Below are 16,721 nucleotides of genomic sequence, written 5' to 3' on the forward strand. Positions count from 1 at the left end.
GAGAGAGAGAGGGAGAGAGCTCTTATTGTGCTCGTTGCCATTTTTATTTGCGCCCTAAATGCTGCAACATTTTGTTTACGGCCACCCAAAGGAGTCGACGAGCTGCCTGAACAAATGCTAATTTGCTGGGAGGAGGAGCATCGTATCAGCATTGGTAACAGAAAACACCCATCTAATAATCATATTTGATTTATTTTCGACACAAATTGCTGGCCTCGAAATGTATTGGCACATATTTTACAGGCTTTTCAAACAATATATAACATTTTCTTTAAAAAAAGTCAAAGTCTATATAAGTTAAATGTTTAAAATTTCGTTATATGACTCACTTATACTCCCTTCTTCATCTAATCCCTGAAATACAGAGTTCAAGCACGTTTTGTTTTTTGATCAAATTTCTATTTGCTTTGGAAAACAATGGAACAGAAAATAGAAAAAGGACTTACCACAACTTCAGTTTGTAGTATTTTATTCACATTATTGTCTAGACTATATGGTAAGTCTTACTATATAATTTTATATTTTCAAAATATTGCGAAATTTGCGCTCAGAAATTGCATTCGAGAAGCTTTGCAACATAAGCTTTTGCACAAGTCCTTAAAGCTTTTTTACAGCTGCCTGTTTTGCAGTTGCAATTGCAGCTTTGAACCTACTTTTGCTTTTATTTTGTAATCAAAAAATTATTATTTATTTAAGCAGTTTATAATTACAAATATGTATTATTTTATAAGGTAAATTATCTATATTTTGCATTGATTTACACTAAACTTCACTTCACCTGCCCACTGAGATTTGAGGTTTTAAATTTAACACATTTTGAGCTAATATGGGGCTACTCTTGCGGTTAAAAAAAAAAATTGTGTAGGGCTTAAACTAAAATTTTTTAGCAGCTGCCACAACAATAATAATAAAGGACAACAAAGGCGGAATTATGCCACAGGACAAGCAGCTGTTTTGCAACTGAGAGCACAACCGGAACCGGAGAATGCGAGTCCTGTGAGAGTGGGAAATGAGAGAAAAAGCGAGCGAGCTTTTTGGGCAACTTCGGTTTTGGTTGCATTTCCCAAGGATGCAAGGGGTATATCCTGCGGGATTTAAGAATGAACTTATCTTTGATTCAGGGGAAATATTTTTTAAAATAATATATTATTATCAGAATAGGGAAGATACCGGAAAATTGGTAAATCCTTAGATCTTTCGACCGCATTGCAATTTAAATTAATCAATATATTTTTTATTTGAAGTTAAAGTTTAAAAAAGTCACAACTATAAAAAAAATAGTTTTTGGGAATCCTAGGTCCTTATAAGGCCTTAAATATGCACAAGTCAAGGTTTTAAAGGTTTTTGGCAATGTCAAAGTTTGAATCAAATAAAAAAAAATCACAATTAAATTAGATATGGTTTTAAACATTAAATCGAGACTCATGTTTTCCTTTTGTTTGCTTAAGGGTCATATAAATAATGTTAACTTAATTTATCTCTGAATTCTTTTTGGGGAAAATATCACAACTCTAGTTTACAGAACAACTAATGTACTTTTCCAGGTCATCCTTTAGTCTCAACCCTTCTGAATTTTCACACTTTTGTTTGTTTGGCCTGGCACTTTGCGGCCTTTGCTTTTTTAATTTAAATGTTAATCCGATTGCATGTGCATGCAGTGCCCCTTCACCTCCACGTCACCCCTTTGCTTATTTGCTTGTCCTGTGAACTGGCATATTTTTCATAATTCCTGTGGACTCCACCGCGCCACTCCACTTTGCCGCACTTTAATATTTGCATATGAGGCAGCAGCAGCAGCGGCAGGATGAAAAACACCAGACTGACGCCAAACTTAAATAAAAAAAAAAATGTTAAAGCGTTCCCCTTCCCCACCCAAGTCCTTTCGTCTTATCCTCGTCTTGTTGAGCTCACTTAAGTTTTTATATCCTGGCTCGCACACACGTCGCTTTATTGTGTATTTGTCTTGGCTGCCGCAAATAAAGACGGTCTAAATGCAAGACGTCGCAGGCGGATGGGGTTTCTGGGGCCAAAGGAGAGAATTCATTAAAAATTAATCCAACGAGTGCGAGGTATATTTGGACCCATTTCCGCTATCCTCCCTTTTTTCCTGCTGTCTGCTATTCAATTACGTATGCCACGGCAGCCATGAAAATGACCTGCAGCGTAGTAGTAGTCGTAGTAGTCGTCGTCGTCGTTGTCCTGCCACCCCAGGACCTCCATCCTCGGCGGGCGTAGTAAATTCTAACAGCACTTGGGGTTCACCTTTTGGCCACCCTCTCACCTGTCTCGCCCTCTCACAGCTCGTTGGGCTGCCTGCCTGGCTGGCTGGCTGGCAGTTTTATGTGTTTTGTCTTCGCATGCCGCATAAACGGAATTATTTACAATTTATTTTTACCTGAGCTAAGACCCCCCGGCAACAGTTCAAGAAAAAACTAGGACACAACTTTAAAATTAATAAATAAATATATTGAAATTAGTTAAGTTTCATAAATCATGATAGTTTCAGCTTCTTTGTTATACTTTTTCCATACATAAAAGTATCTTGAAACGACATAATTTCTCTCTGTGTTGGAAATAAAGATGAAGCTGAAACGAAGAAAAGCCAAAGGAGGTGGAAAATGCCAGGACAAGGGCCAGTGACGGTGGCAAGTGCTGGCATTTGGTTGCCGCTTGTTTGTTTTTGTGCTATTCAAAATGTCTTCATTGCCGGACAGAAGATGCCAGGAGAGAGCTGACCAAAGGAAACCCAGAAGGAACAAGGAGCAAGGACTTCGCTTGATTGCCTTTAATTTGAAGATGAAAAGTCTGCTCTTTCCCGCTTTTAATTTGAACCAATACCTCGATGAGTTACCTTCAAAAAGGAGGTAATAAACAAGCTTTCTATATTGTTTTGCCAAAAACAATTTATTTCTAGATTTGAATTCAACGTACAAAAAAAATATATAACTGCAGCTGAAGATGGAAACTACACTTCTAGATTATAATTGCTGAATTTGACACAATATATCTGGCATTTTCTGAACATTTTGGTGATTCTTTGATGGAGCAAACAAGAACTTCGTTTGGAATGTGTGCCAGATCATGTGAATGGACAATATAATGCCGGTTATTAATATACTTGCACTTGACATCGCCGAAGAGGAAGTGGTAGACCCAAAAGGCTTGGTCGATGGAAATGGCGGTATGGTATAGTTCAGTCCATCAGCCATTGTTCATTCCTTGCACTTTGCGAGAAAAAGGATTAAATGGGGTTTACAAAACAATGTTTTATCAACATACGCTCAAGGATAATTATTTCTGGTTTATTTTGATTGGCGTTGAGGCTGTAATTTTTCCAGATTTGTGATAATTTTGAAGAAATGACAGAAGACAAAATGTTACTAACATAAAAGTAAAAGTCAGAGATTCTTTGCTTTCACCAGAATTTCATGATTATGATGTCTAATGAACAGAAATAACATTAATCAAAATACAATTGTAAACTATTTTGCAAGCTATCTAAAACTGAAAGCTCTACAAGTGTGTTGCTTGCTTAATTGAATAACTTCTAATGCCAAAATGGTATCCTTCTCCATCGCTCTTGGTTGAAAGACACTCTGCATAAATTGAAGGTGGCTTAAATGCTGAAGGCCAGAGTGCAGCTAAACAGGCATTAACGCCAAGGATGGCAAATGATGCGCCACTTGAGCACTCAGTAAGGTACTTGTCCTCCCCCCAATCCCCCCATCCCCCATCCCCCATACCCATTCCCATCCCCATCCTCATCATTATCATCAACATCATCGTGCGGCACTCATAAGCATAAGTATAAGCCTGAGCGATGATAAATCATTAGGGGCAACGTGTTGCGGCCAACTTGACTTGACAGTCACTGCAGCATTCAACCCACTGTGGGTGGTGCTCTGGGGGGTGGATTGGGTGGCTAGTGTTGCCGGTGATTTCAGTGCTTGTCCAACAGTGATGAGAGTCAGGACCCTTCAGGCAGATGTCAGCAGAGTTGAGGAATCAGTTTGCATTTTTAACCAAGTTTGATTCAAGTTCAAGGAAATTTGAAAGAGATAGTGTCTGATTTGATTAATATTTTATGTATATATAATATATATTTTAAATTCCCATCACTACCTTAATGGAAACCGAAAACTTCTCCAAAATATCCGCCTCATAATTATGCAATTCAGCTGCAGTAAATGATCCCTCTTCCTTTTGTCTTCTCCTATCATCGCCGGCGATAATTATTAATGCGCACCTCAAGTTGGCAAATAATGATATAGTGCTCGATAGATACTCAGCACATTTGTGTGTGTGTGTGTGTGTACTGGGAAAATTTATGGGCAATACGTGTGGTATAAACAACAACACTCTCCCCCCATCTGAACCCTTTGGAAACCATTCCGTCACCTTCTGCTGCTGATGGGTCTCCCATTTAATAGAGTTTTCGCAGGGGTTTGGGAAAGCAAAATGCCCGTTAGCTTGGCCTTTTTCCGCTTGACTTTTCCAAACCGCAATGCGACGCTCGTTGCAAAAATGCAAATCAGCTGAAAATACTTCTCGCTTTTCAAACATTTGCATAAAGAAAATGCACTAAAAAATGATTACGACATGAATGTAACGTATGCGAAATGATATTGAATAATATTCGGTTAGTATTCTATTATTTTATGGTTTATTGTATTAGAAAAAGGGACTGGAAAAGGTTGCTCTATAATTTACTTATATCTATACTAAGAGTTCCCTTAGCTTAAGTTTCTTGCCTTAATTATTTTCTGTGACGAATATATCTGCGAACGAAATCAATTATCCGTTTAGAAATACGTAAATACGTAAGTATTTAGCCTCCAAGTGTTTTTTTTTTTCTCCATACTTGCACTCTCCTATAATTAATCAGCGGGTAAATGCAAATTACTTTTCCGAGTTGACGTTGCAGTATTTGTTCCTGGTCGTGTTATGGCCCCGCTTGATCCTGACTCGTGCTGCTAACTGTGTTAACCGGAAACGGAAATGTTGCTTGCATAACAAATGAATTTCGCTGATGGGCTCCCTCCACTCCTTTTGACAAGTCACCAAGGCCTCGTTGTCATTGTTCGTTCGTCCTGCCCAAGTTGCTCCCATTCCTACCCGCATTTCTTTGGCACAAATTGTTTTTTCCACATATTGCCTGTGGAGAGGGAAGTAGGGATAAGGTCCTTATTTGAAAGACAACTGCCAGTGACAGGCCTCATTTCGGTTCAGAGCTCAAGACACAGACACAGCTAGAGGCTGCCACCGAGAAAACCCAAACCCAAGGACCGGCTGCAATGCAATGCGAATTGCATTTCGTCGGGGGAAAATTTATGAACATCATTGCCATGCGTCAAATAAATGTCAAAAAGTACGCCAAAAAAGTACGCGGCCATTAATGCAAAAAGATCCATGAGACCAACAAAAATATTTCGTTTGCCATCCGCTGGACCGCAATAAAAAATTTCACAAAAATTGTTTGCCGGTTTTTTGTTTTCTTTTTTTTTTTTTATTTGTTTGGCATGTTAAACACAATTTTTTAATGAATTTTCACGCCACTCGAGTGTAAAATGCCAGTGTGCTGGCGGTGGGTCTCGTGCTACTTTTAAAATGCCATAAAACTAAAAAAATAAAATAAAAATATATACAAAATATATATATATATTCCCCCGAGCGATGGCAGGCAAAGTGAAAAAATTGTTTTTCAAAAGTTTGTTGCTGATATTTCTCAATGTTTTTGTTGTTATTGTTGCTGCTGACCATCATTTCTGAATGCCCGAGCTGTCTGCCCGAATGTCTCTCTTCCATCTCACTCTGTCTCTTTTCCCATTTTCCCCCCACATTTTCCGGCTTCTGGTGATGTTTTGTGTGAATTTACCAAGACAAGGCAATGGTGGTCTGAATGTCCTAACAGGCTAAGTGGTTCAATTGGCTTACTCAATCGTTTTGAGGTTATTTTGAATGTTACTTGTGCTTTGAAATATTAATTATCTAATTTATATTAGTTAAGGAAAGGAGAACATATAGAAATCTTCATTAAAAGAGTCTAAGCAGGCTAATAATTGTTTAATTTATTGAATTAATTTCGTCAAAGAAAGGGGAAAATCTGAAAATTATGTAATGTAACTTAGTAATTTCTCATAAACTATGGGTTTTCAATAACTAGGAAGTATCTATCTATTTCTAAAATAAAATTGTAATTAAAGGTTTTATAAGCATATAAATAAAGAATGCTTAATAAATATAATTTTTAAACTCAAATAAAACTCTCAAGCTCTATATCTTTTGGGAACCCCTATATTATGTATTCCATTTTTCCCAAAGGGCATTTACCATTTCCCATGATAATCCCTAGATATTCATCTTCCACTTTTGTTTCTTGTTTTTTATTTAACATTTTTGTTGCTGCTCTTGCCACTGACTGTTGTTGCTGTTTTCATTTCGATGCTTCAAGCGCAAGCGACAGATGATAATAAAAAATTTTATTACACACAAGCTCATCCATTTGACTTAATGGCGGTCGGAAAATGTTGCAGGCTTTTAATGTGCGTCATCATCAGAGGGGTGGGGTGGGGGAGTTGGAGGGGGATTTTTGGGTTGATATTTCCCGTCTAGGTATTCCGCAGCTTCTGTTTGAGCTGTTGATTGTTTAATAATTTTTTATTTCTCCCCCTCTCTCTCTCTCTCTCTCTCTCTTGGTCTGCGCTCTTCTCAAGTGGAAGTGCATGTAATTTCATTTACAATTTGCATTTAATTTTTGTGTGCTGGTTTTCTTTTTTTTTTTGCGGACCCCGAGAGAGAGATTTGTAGGCCGCAGTGATTGCTGCTGGGAAAGTCAAATAAAATAATATGCCAGTATGTATATATACATAATACTCTCTCCACCTCCAACTGACACTCAATAAATCAGCGAAATGTGCGAGAAAAATAATAATTAATGGCCAAAATGGTTGGGAATGCATGAAAAATTTGTGAAAAATTACACAATTTCCTTCTACCAATTATAATTGCCAGCGAACCGAAATGAGCAATGCATCTCTTAGTATGCGGCACATGTAGAAAATGAGTTAAGTGTTAGCCAACCCCGCCGAAAATGCTGGAACGGAAGCAGACAACAACTTGGCTTAATTCCGAACCGTCCATCTCCCATTCACTTGGCCACTGCTCATCATCATTTGGCACAGCCGCATGTTCAATATGATTCGTGACATGTTAGGGAATTAGTGCTGGAGCAGTCACCACCCCTAGCACACCATGACATAGAACACCACCCATAGTACTGTGTGTATGTACACCCCCAGGATCCGTCCAGAGTTCTGTTTCTGGCCACGTGCGCCACATGTTTGTCATGCCAAGTGGCGCCAAGCGGCCTCATTAATGTGAGTTGCTTTAAGTTTTATTTATTTATTATTGGACTTTTTTCCGCATCTCACTATTTTTCTTTTCCGCTCTCTTACTCTCTCTCTCTTTCTCTCTGCCGTGCTGTTGTTTTTCCTCGGATTTGTGCTGGCTAATTGCTTTTTGTTTGGCCTCAGTACCGGAACTAGCTCGAGGAAAATTAGTAAAACTCAGAAAAAAATAAGTTTGTTGGATAAACTAGGGAAGGGTATTTATACGGTTCTAGGGAAAATATTATAAATATAAAGTTTAAATACCCTTGCAGCTTGCCATTAAATTTTATTATCGAATCGGAAATCGACCATAACTAAGCTTTAAGTATTGGATATTTGACGATCAAGAACATATATATGCTTTATAGGGTCGAAAATGACTTCTTCACTTAGTTTGAAGCTTCTAAGTGAAATTATAAAAATAATAGATCTGGCATACATGGCGTATACCTAACATGAAATGCTTTAAATTAAGTATACGCCATGTGTGTCTTAAGGAAGAATAGTTTAAAAATGTATATAGATAAGATACATTCCAGTTAAAATGCAATTTAGTAAATCAATTATAAAATAAAATCGTAAATTGATACTAACTAAGCTTCACAAATTCGATAATTATAAATAGTTGTCTATTAAAATTTTGTTTGACAAATCAAACTTTTAAAAATTCATAACTCCGCCAAAAATTGACAAATTTTACTTTTGAAAGCTTTCCTGGGTTCGTTTTTAAGAAGTTAATAAATCTGCATGCTCAATTTAAAATTTAAGAAATTTTAAAATTTTTGCCAATTTTTTTAAATTTTTATGATGTAACCCCTTATAAAATTTTGAAAAAAATTTGAAAATTTTATTTTTTGACCAGACAGAGCTAAAACGACTCGTCTGTTGATGCTGATCAAGAATATATATGATTTATAGGTCGACAAATGACTCCTTTACTTAGTTTCAAGCTTTTGAAATTAAAATAAGATCCCTAGCATACACGGCGTATACTTAATATGCAATCCCTTAAATTAAGTATACGACATGTGTGTCTGAAGAAGGAATAGTTTAAAAAAGTCTAAAGATAAGATAAATTCCAGTTAAAAAGAAATTTGGCAATTCAAATATAAGATTGAATCGTAAATCGATCATAACTAAGCTTCAAATATTCGATATTTATTAATATTCGTGTATTAAAAGTTTTGTTAGACAAATCAAAGATTTAATAACTCATAACTACGCCAAAAATGCATTAATTTTACTTCCGTAAGCTTTCCGGTGTTAGTTTTTATGAGGTTTATAAATCTGCATACTCAGATTGGCAATATTTGCGATGTAAAAATTATAAAATAATAATTGGAAATTTTCGAAAAAAAATTATTTTTTACCGGACATAGCTAGATCGATTCAGCTTTTTACGCTGATCAATAATATATATGCTTTATAGGATCGGAAATGACTACTTCACTGCGTTAGAAGCTTCAGACTGATATTATAATACCCTCCTGCAATTGTAAAGTTAATTAAGTAATATCTAATATTAATAATAACGTTAAATTACTTTAAGAAATATTTTTAAGACTTTTTAAACCCAATATAAAATGTAGTTGCTTTCCTTTCAAAGTCTGCCTCAGAATTGCTACAGATTATGAACACATTTCCAATATATTATCAACTTATTTTGTCCCCTGTAACATCTCAAATTTTATATTAATAATCAAAATAATGTTAAAGAATCTAAAGAAGTGTTTGTAAGTCTTTTTAAGACACTCTAAAACCCAATTTAAAACCTAGTTACTTCACTTTCAAACTCTTCCTTGTTATTCATTTTGCTCTAACATCTCAAAATATCGAGTATCCGCCGTGTGGCCGTCACTGGGAGAAGTTGCCGCTGGCGGTTTGAGCTTCCCTCGGCGAGGCAAGCGATAGCCAGTGTTTGTCACACGCAAAATAGTTGCTGCCAGGACCTCGTCCTTGTTTACAGTTTTGCATTTAACAGCATTGCGGCCCAAAAAGTTTGAGGCGTGTCTGGTTTCCACACGAGTCCCTGGTCTCTTATCATGTTAGTTGGGGCTTTATTGCGCTCCGAAATAGTGGTGCAAGAAGTATTTAGTTACATGCCCCAGCATGCGGGTGTCAACCTCCTCCCCACCTTGGTGTCCCTGGCATCTTCGTCTAATTTGTAAAATTATTCGCACGTACTTTCTTATTAGTTTGTTGTGCCTTGTAAAATTGTTGCCCGAAAAAGCGAAACTTTTGCGGAAAGGCAGCCGGTATATAACATATCTGTTTCGCTTTAAGTGCGCCGTTTTTTTTCTACATAATATTTTAAGTTTAAAGGTTATAATTTTTTTAGTCTTCAAAAACGACCTATTTTGTAACAATTTTCCAGTCTATTTGTTTTGTCAAGAATGACCCACCGCGAGAGTCCACTCAATCAAGTCAAGCGTTACGAAAAACTCTCGACTCGAACGAAAAACAAGCGATGGAAAAACCTTTAGACAACAGAAAATTTCCATTTATCAAGCGGGTATAACAGCGACATTTGATCAAGATATTAGCAAATGTTCAATTTATTTAGAAAAACCGCCGCAGCACATGGCCAGCAAAAAAAAAAACTCTCACACAAAGCCACTCACAAAAACGAGGAAAAACAAACTACTGAGGACTACTGAGGACTGCTGGGTGCAACACGGTAAAAGAAAAACCCAAACCGTAACCGAAAAATGCAAATCGAGCTGGGGGAATTAGTGACAGCCGAGCGGAAAGACCGACTCCACTTTCAGTCCGGCATTTTCCCTCAGAGCTTTCCCAGTGTGACATTTGCAATTGACAGTCGCATCGAGTTGAGGTTTTCCGGCGGCCACTGGGGGTGGAGGGGGAGGGCAGGAAAACAAAGTCAACTGCAGCCTTTCCTTTCATTCGTTTCTTGCCTCTGCGACAATTTAAAACTGCGAAAGTTTTAAATGTTCGCCTCGCTCCTCGCTTTTTATTTTCAAGTTTTTCCGCCTCTCGCTGGAGCGCTTTTTCCTTGCGGCAAAATGTCAAACTGCGGCCAAAAAGTTCGCGTGCAAAATGGCGTCCCAAAGGGGCGTGGCCGGAGGGCAGGGGGCGGTGAGGTTAGGAAGCCGCCGGCGAACACGTGTGCAGTTTTCCAAAATATTTCTTTAAATTTTCGGCCCATTCTCAGCGATTAGTTTGGCCAAAAGAAGGTAATTCCTTTTGTAAAGCCGATTAAGATATCCTTTTTGCATAGTGGTATGTGTCCTTAATTTATAATAATTATTAAAATTAATCCTAGCTAACTAGAAATATTGATAGTTACTTAGACAACTTAATTTGAATAAATTATTACCATAGAAATTTCTTTAAAAGGTTTTAAAACCCGTTTTTCCTATATTCCTAGCAGATTTCGATGTCATACCTTTATCACTATGTTTCCCGTATCAATTTTATAATTTAGTAATTATTTTTAAAACCATAAACCACTGTATTATCAGGTGAGGGGGGTGGCACTTACTTTTAATTAGCAAACAAAACGAAAACGAAATCGTAAATGAAATGCCGCCGAAACCGACCAAAAGTATGCAAAACTTTTGTTATTGTCGCCAAATAAATTTCACCAATGCGAATGCAAGAGGCGGGGGAGGCGTGGCTGGCCCAAAACAAAAAAAAAACACGCAAGGTGGAAAGGGGGGGAAAAACAACAAGCGGCTAACAGAAAGTTCCACCGACAGCAAAATTATGTGGCGTCAAATGCGGCGCGTCGCCTCAGGGAAAAGCGCCTGTAACCGGAGCTACCGTTGAAGGTGTGGGCGTGGCCAGGTGGTTTTCCCGCCTGCGGTTGCCGTCGGGTCGGAAATTTATGCTGCTGTGTGAAATTTTACGCGACAGGTGGAAAAATAAAAGCAAACGGGGGCAACAAAACCAAAAAAACAAACTGCAGTGCAGAAAGTTGCATGCAAATTTCTAAAAAATGGAAAAGAGAGTGCTTCAAGTCTGTCTGAATCTTTTGCCTTTCCCCCTGCTACGACTACCCTTCTTCCGGCCAAAATAAATCCACTTAAATATTTAAAAGGACGAGGCAAAAATAAAGGTCCTGGTTATCCTTCTTCAACACTTGATTAGCAGCGCTTCCTTAGTCTAAAGTGGGGTTTCCATGTTAACACTTGCCCACAACAACTGTCCTCATTAGAGAGAAGAAGGGTTCCCGCTCGTGACTGGCAACGTAAATCATCAATTAAAATAAATTTTCCATTTGGGGGCAATGTTTGAAATTAATTTTTAAAATGAAAATGTTTTTGTAAATTATGAGGGTCCCATGAAGTGGGCCCAAGTGAGTCCATGGGTTGTAGAATTAGGCAAGAGAGCAAAGGGTTAGGCCAAAGTTTAAAGACATTTTTAATATTTTGTAGTGAAATATGAAGGTTTGCAGTATGGGAGAAGTAAAGCTAATAGAATTTTAAATATTCTGGAGCAAGGAATATTAATAATATAAGACTTTCTACTATGCTCTCTGCCTTATGATTATCTTTGTGAAGAATAAAAGTTTCTTTCTGTCTAAATTTATTTATTTTTATTACGGGATATATTTAAATATATATAGTGAAACTTCTTCACCTGCAACCTATCACTTTATAAGCCAGAAGAAATGAAAAACCCTATTTCAAAGTTGGGAAATTAATTAAACTAATATTTTCTGTTTTAATTTACATATATTTCTTTGGGGATTTTATATAAATACACATAGTAAACTTCACCTGCAACCTATCACTTAATAATCCCAAAGAATTCCCCGATAATGATCTGGCAAATGTTAGCCGTATTTCAAAATTGGCCGCAACATTGCAAGTGGTAATTGCAACTCAGTGGCAACCTCTGATAGCCTTAGACCTGCCGCTTGATTCTGTTTTTTTTTTTTTTTTTTGTTATGTTGCTTCCAGGAAAACGTTTACCCAAACCTACCCCAATAAGTGTGGGGCATATAAATTACGGGAATAAAAACTGAAATTGCTGCAAAAACAGAAACACACTTAAAATACAAGCACACACACACACACACACACACATAGAGTGAAACGTGGCAGGGCAATGGCAAAAACGGAATATTTATGAACGCACCACGCGACGAGGGAAAGCGAAAATGCGCCAAACGAAATTGTGAAGGAAAAATGCGATGGGGGAATGGTACCAAGACCAACGAACCAAGTCCGAGGTCCTGTCTACCCTCCCCAATACACACTTATATATATATATATATATATTTTGTATATATGCAATAGTATGGTATATATTTTTCCTTCTGCCGGGCAATGTTTGCTGGCAGATAAAGCAAATGGCAAAAGTGTTTTCCATGCGCGATCGATAAACACGGCGCCAGCAAGGCGGGACAAATTTTCATAGTTCAAGTGGCGCCTAGGAAAAGCCCCACCGACTTTTTCGGAGTGAAATGTGGCCAAAGGCAGGCGGTAGTAAAAATTCAGCTAGCAGCGAGCAGAAACCAGCTAGCTGAGAAATAAATGCGATAAAAATTATTGCGGAAGTGCGCAGGCGAACACAAAAAAAGAAAAAATAAAACACAGAAAATGAAAAAAGGAGCAACAGGAATGGGTTTTGATGCGTATTTTTGGCCCACTCTTTTGCACCTCATCATTGGCCAGAATGGCCGGGGGGGAGGGAGGTCTCCTTTGTGATTCCGTTGAATCATCGCCAAGGACGAAAACGAGAATTGATATCACGTGTCAGTCCAACGTCAATGTCACTCAGTCACTTCCTCAAAGGCGGAGCATAAAAAGCCCCCTTTGCTAAATGAGGCTCGACTCCTCTTTTGGATCTGATTTTATTTTACGATTTAGGCGTGTGTTGGCCTTTAGCTGTTGCCAAAATTAGTTACCAAAATTAACTTGTCTATTTGTGTGGATTGCCGTTTTATGATGACTTGGAGTTGGACTTCTTGATGTTGTCATAAGATGGAGTGCGGGGTTTTGGGTTATAAAGATGAGTCATGGAAGGAATTGTTGACAGCGATTTATTTGATGGCTGCTATATCGGGCTGAAGGCAGGATATCGTTGCGTAAAATTAGGCAAGTCATTAAAAGAGGACATTCGGTGAGATTTCGAAATTGTTTAGCAAGTTAAATGGTGGTTTTCTAATTACTTAATCAACCTAAAAGGACAACAATCTTAAAAGGTGTTTTATATACAATAAACAAACAAGATATTTAGTATAAAGCTAAAAGGAATATTCTCTTAAAAGGGGGTTGAAATAAAGATTTGTATCTGATATAATCCTTGATAATTATATAACAAAATTAAATATTTATTTCTTTACCAAGATATAGAAATTAAAAGTAACTATATATTCAATTTAATCTTAAGTCTTACTTTAAAATGCTTTAATTTAATTAAAATTATAAATAATATCTGATTATTATTTTAACGTTATATATAATTAATAAATATTTATTACTCTAGCCACATATAGACATTAAAAGTTACTGTATATTGTATAATACCAACCCCCAAAACCCATAACCTTGACACTGCGCAGCAATCAATTTCTCCCATCGCTTTTCCAATAAATGCATTGCCCTGAGACAATAAAACTCTATGAAAACTAAAACAAACAGGGTACGAATGGGTCGCAGGACCCATTGTATACACAGATATGTGTCTAGATTGCCGCAACTAACGTTTTCCCAGGACAAATATTTACCCTGTCGTCTCGCTTTTGCAGCCCGATTCGCCTCTCATCACGCACAAACGCACAAATTACAGGGGGGGGGGGGGAATGGGGGAGGGGTGGAGGGTGCAACAATTCGGGGGGAGGGAGGGTGGTAGCGGTGGGTTGACCAGTGCGAACAATAAGCAATAAAATTATATGCCATATTATACATATACATACACAGCAATCGACTCACACGCGCGACAATATAATTTTGAAATCAGTTAAGTGTTGGCTTTGTTCGGAGGAAGCTTCAAAAGGCAGTTTTACACTGGGAAAAAATTAGCATTAGCATAAGAAATATAAGCACAAAATTCCAATTATATTAACATTTCATTACAGTATAAATATTGTTTTGCAATTTATTTAAAATAAAGTTCATATACTCTTTATAAGATCTAATGACTGCTGACTGATTTATAGATATTTATTAATTTACTGATATTTATTAATTTACTGATTTTTGTTAATTTATTATATATATCTTTTAAATAGAGCACTATACAAATACAGAAACAAAATATGAACCAACAAATAGGGAACTAAAAGATATATTGCTAAGGGCTTCAAGATTCCTTAAAAATTTTCCCAAAAATTTGTAATTAATTTGTTTAGGTAACCAATTCAATGTAAACTAGTTTTGGACACCTCTTAAAGGGATTTTATAATCTACAGATTTTTGAACGATCCTCAAAATTAGTTGTCAAAAACATTTAATTGTATTAAAGTTTAATTATTTGAATGTATGTAATTTTACTTTTAAAGTTATAAATATTTCAGAAGCAGTCTGTGAAACTTTTTAGATTTAAGAGCTTTCAAAATAAAGAATTTTTTTTTAATGTATTTTCCAGTTATGATCCCAGTTCCTATTCTCATTCCAGCACCCCGAATGGAAGTCCAAGTTCTCGTTGTCCTTTCGAGTCCGTCCAGTCTGGCGTTTATTGTCGCGCTGTCCTGGCCAAGGAGTACATTAAATGCGCATCATAAATTTCATTACATTATTATGGCGTTGTTTGCGACAACAAGCCAAAACCGTTAGCCGGTTTTGGGGGCTATTTTATTGGATCGCCTCCGCTGCAGTGACGGCAAATCACATAAATAAAACTATACGATTCTATTGTCTATCCATCCGCCGCCGAACGGACTCTTGTCTTTATTAACGCACTAATTATGGGGCGTGGGCAATGCATTTTGTCAGTATAATTTATGGGGCCGAGATGGGTGTTTTTTGTTTTCCTCCGAGGAGAGACGGCACACGCCTTTATTTTGGCAAGCCAAATAATAATAATAATAATGGGACGATGGCATTGCGTAGGAAAATTATTATGTCTTGCCAAAATTTAAACAAAGGCGCGGCCCCTCTATTCTTGTTGTCTGAGGAAAATTGATGGCTTTGCACTGGCCACAGCTAGAAATGGCAGTGAACTTATGTCAATGGAGCATAAAATAATCTAACTGGGTCGCTTTGGGACCGAAACATACATATATGGTTTGGGTAATTGAGTTTTTGAAGGGAGGAAATGAATACCATGGAGTTTTCAGGTATTACAGTTCAAATACGCATTGAAAATGAATGCAGAATACTTTATACTGCTCTTTTTTATATAGAAAATGCCAAGGAAATACTGTAATTTTTAATCAAGCGAACTGCTACATGTTTCCCCAGCCAAGAAAACACTTTCACTACATCCCTGCAACTGCATCAGAAAAATATGTAAAATGTTTTTGCAAACTAGGACATAAAATTTAATTTTCAAGCCAAGAAAAAAAAAGAAAACATTGTTACGCTGCAGTGCCATCGAGATCGGTCAGACAACCGCAAGGAAAAGCCAATCAAACTTACACGCTGACCACTTTGCATGACAGGACCCATAACCAGGAGCCATAACATCACTGTGAGGTCCTCCCATTTGCTGGCGACAAAACTGAAGGCGAAAGTAATTTGCAAGCCACTTTGCAGGGTCATAAAAGAAGGGGGGAGAATACTAAAAAAGTCCTGTGGAAATAATTGAAAAATTTGCACTACATTGCAAATCGAATTATGAAGAAAGTGACGACGATGGCGCAGGAAATATCAATTAGTACAAACAAGAGCTAAACCCCATTAAAAGCTTATTTATCCCGGCCAAAAATAAAGCAAAAAAAAAAAAAACAAAATAATAATAATATGAAAGAAAATGTGGAAAAAGGGAAGCCAGCTGTAAGCAAATAATATGGAAAAACTTTACACAAACAACCCTTGAGCTGCAGGAAGTGAACTGGGGGACTGGAGGACTGGAGGACTGAAGGGAGTAGCAGCAGTCAGGGGTGGAGGGTGTAAGCTGTAGCTGTGGAATTAATTGCTTTATATGGCGTGATAATTTATTGAAGCCCACGATGACCAACATGGGAGCAAAGGCAAGGTCCTGGTTCCTGGTTCCTGGTTCTGGTCCTGCTTGCTTGCTGCTACTGGCCCTTGTTCTGGGTCCTGCACTTCCCTGCCAGCCGGGGATAACACAAGTATTATGCCAGCAACGAGGCATAAGGGTCAATCACATTAGAGACATGCGATTCGAGCGAGGGTGGTTGGTCCTGGCCTCTTATCCTTTTGCCCCTGTTGGTCAAGGGTTGCCCTCTGCATTCTGCAA

General features: G+C 37.5%; 2 long non-coding RNA genes across 2 annotated transcripts in view; both read right to left on the reverse strand.

The window, feature by feature from the left end:
- The window catches only part of LOC110191099 (uncharacterized), an 86,211-nt gene that overhangs the window by 47,064 nt on the left and 22,426 nt on the right, over nt 1-16,721 (reverse strand). The window lies entirely within an intron of this gene.
- On the reverse strand, nt 2,886-3,490 carry LOC147644369 (uncharacterized). Its single transcript, XR_015270775.1, has 2 exons — nt 3,280-3,490; nt 2,886-3,224 (listed from the first exon to the last, which is right to left on the reverse strand). It is a non-coding gene; the product is annotated as an uncharacterized LOC147644369 (long non-coding RNA).

Source organism: Drosophila serrata, unplaced genomic scaffold (assembly GCF_035046125.1).
Source record: "Drosophila serrata isolate PLE 108 unplaced genomic scaffold, ASM3504612v1 contig_184, whole genome shotgun sequence".
In the NCBI taxonomy this organism is placed as follows: domain Eukaryota; kingdom Metazoa; phylum Arthropoda; class Insecta; order Diptera; family Drosophilidae; genus Drosophila; species Drosophila serrata.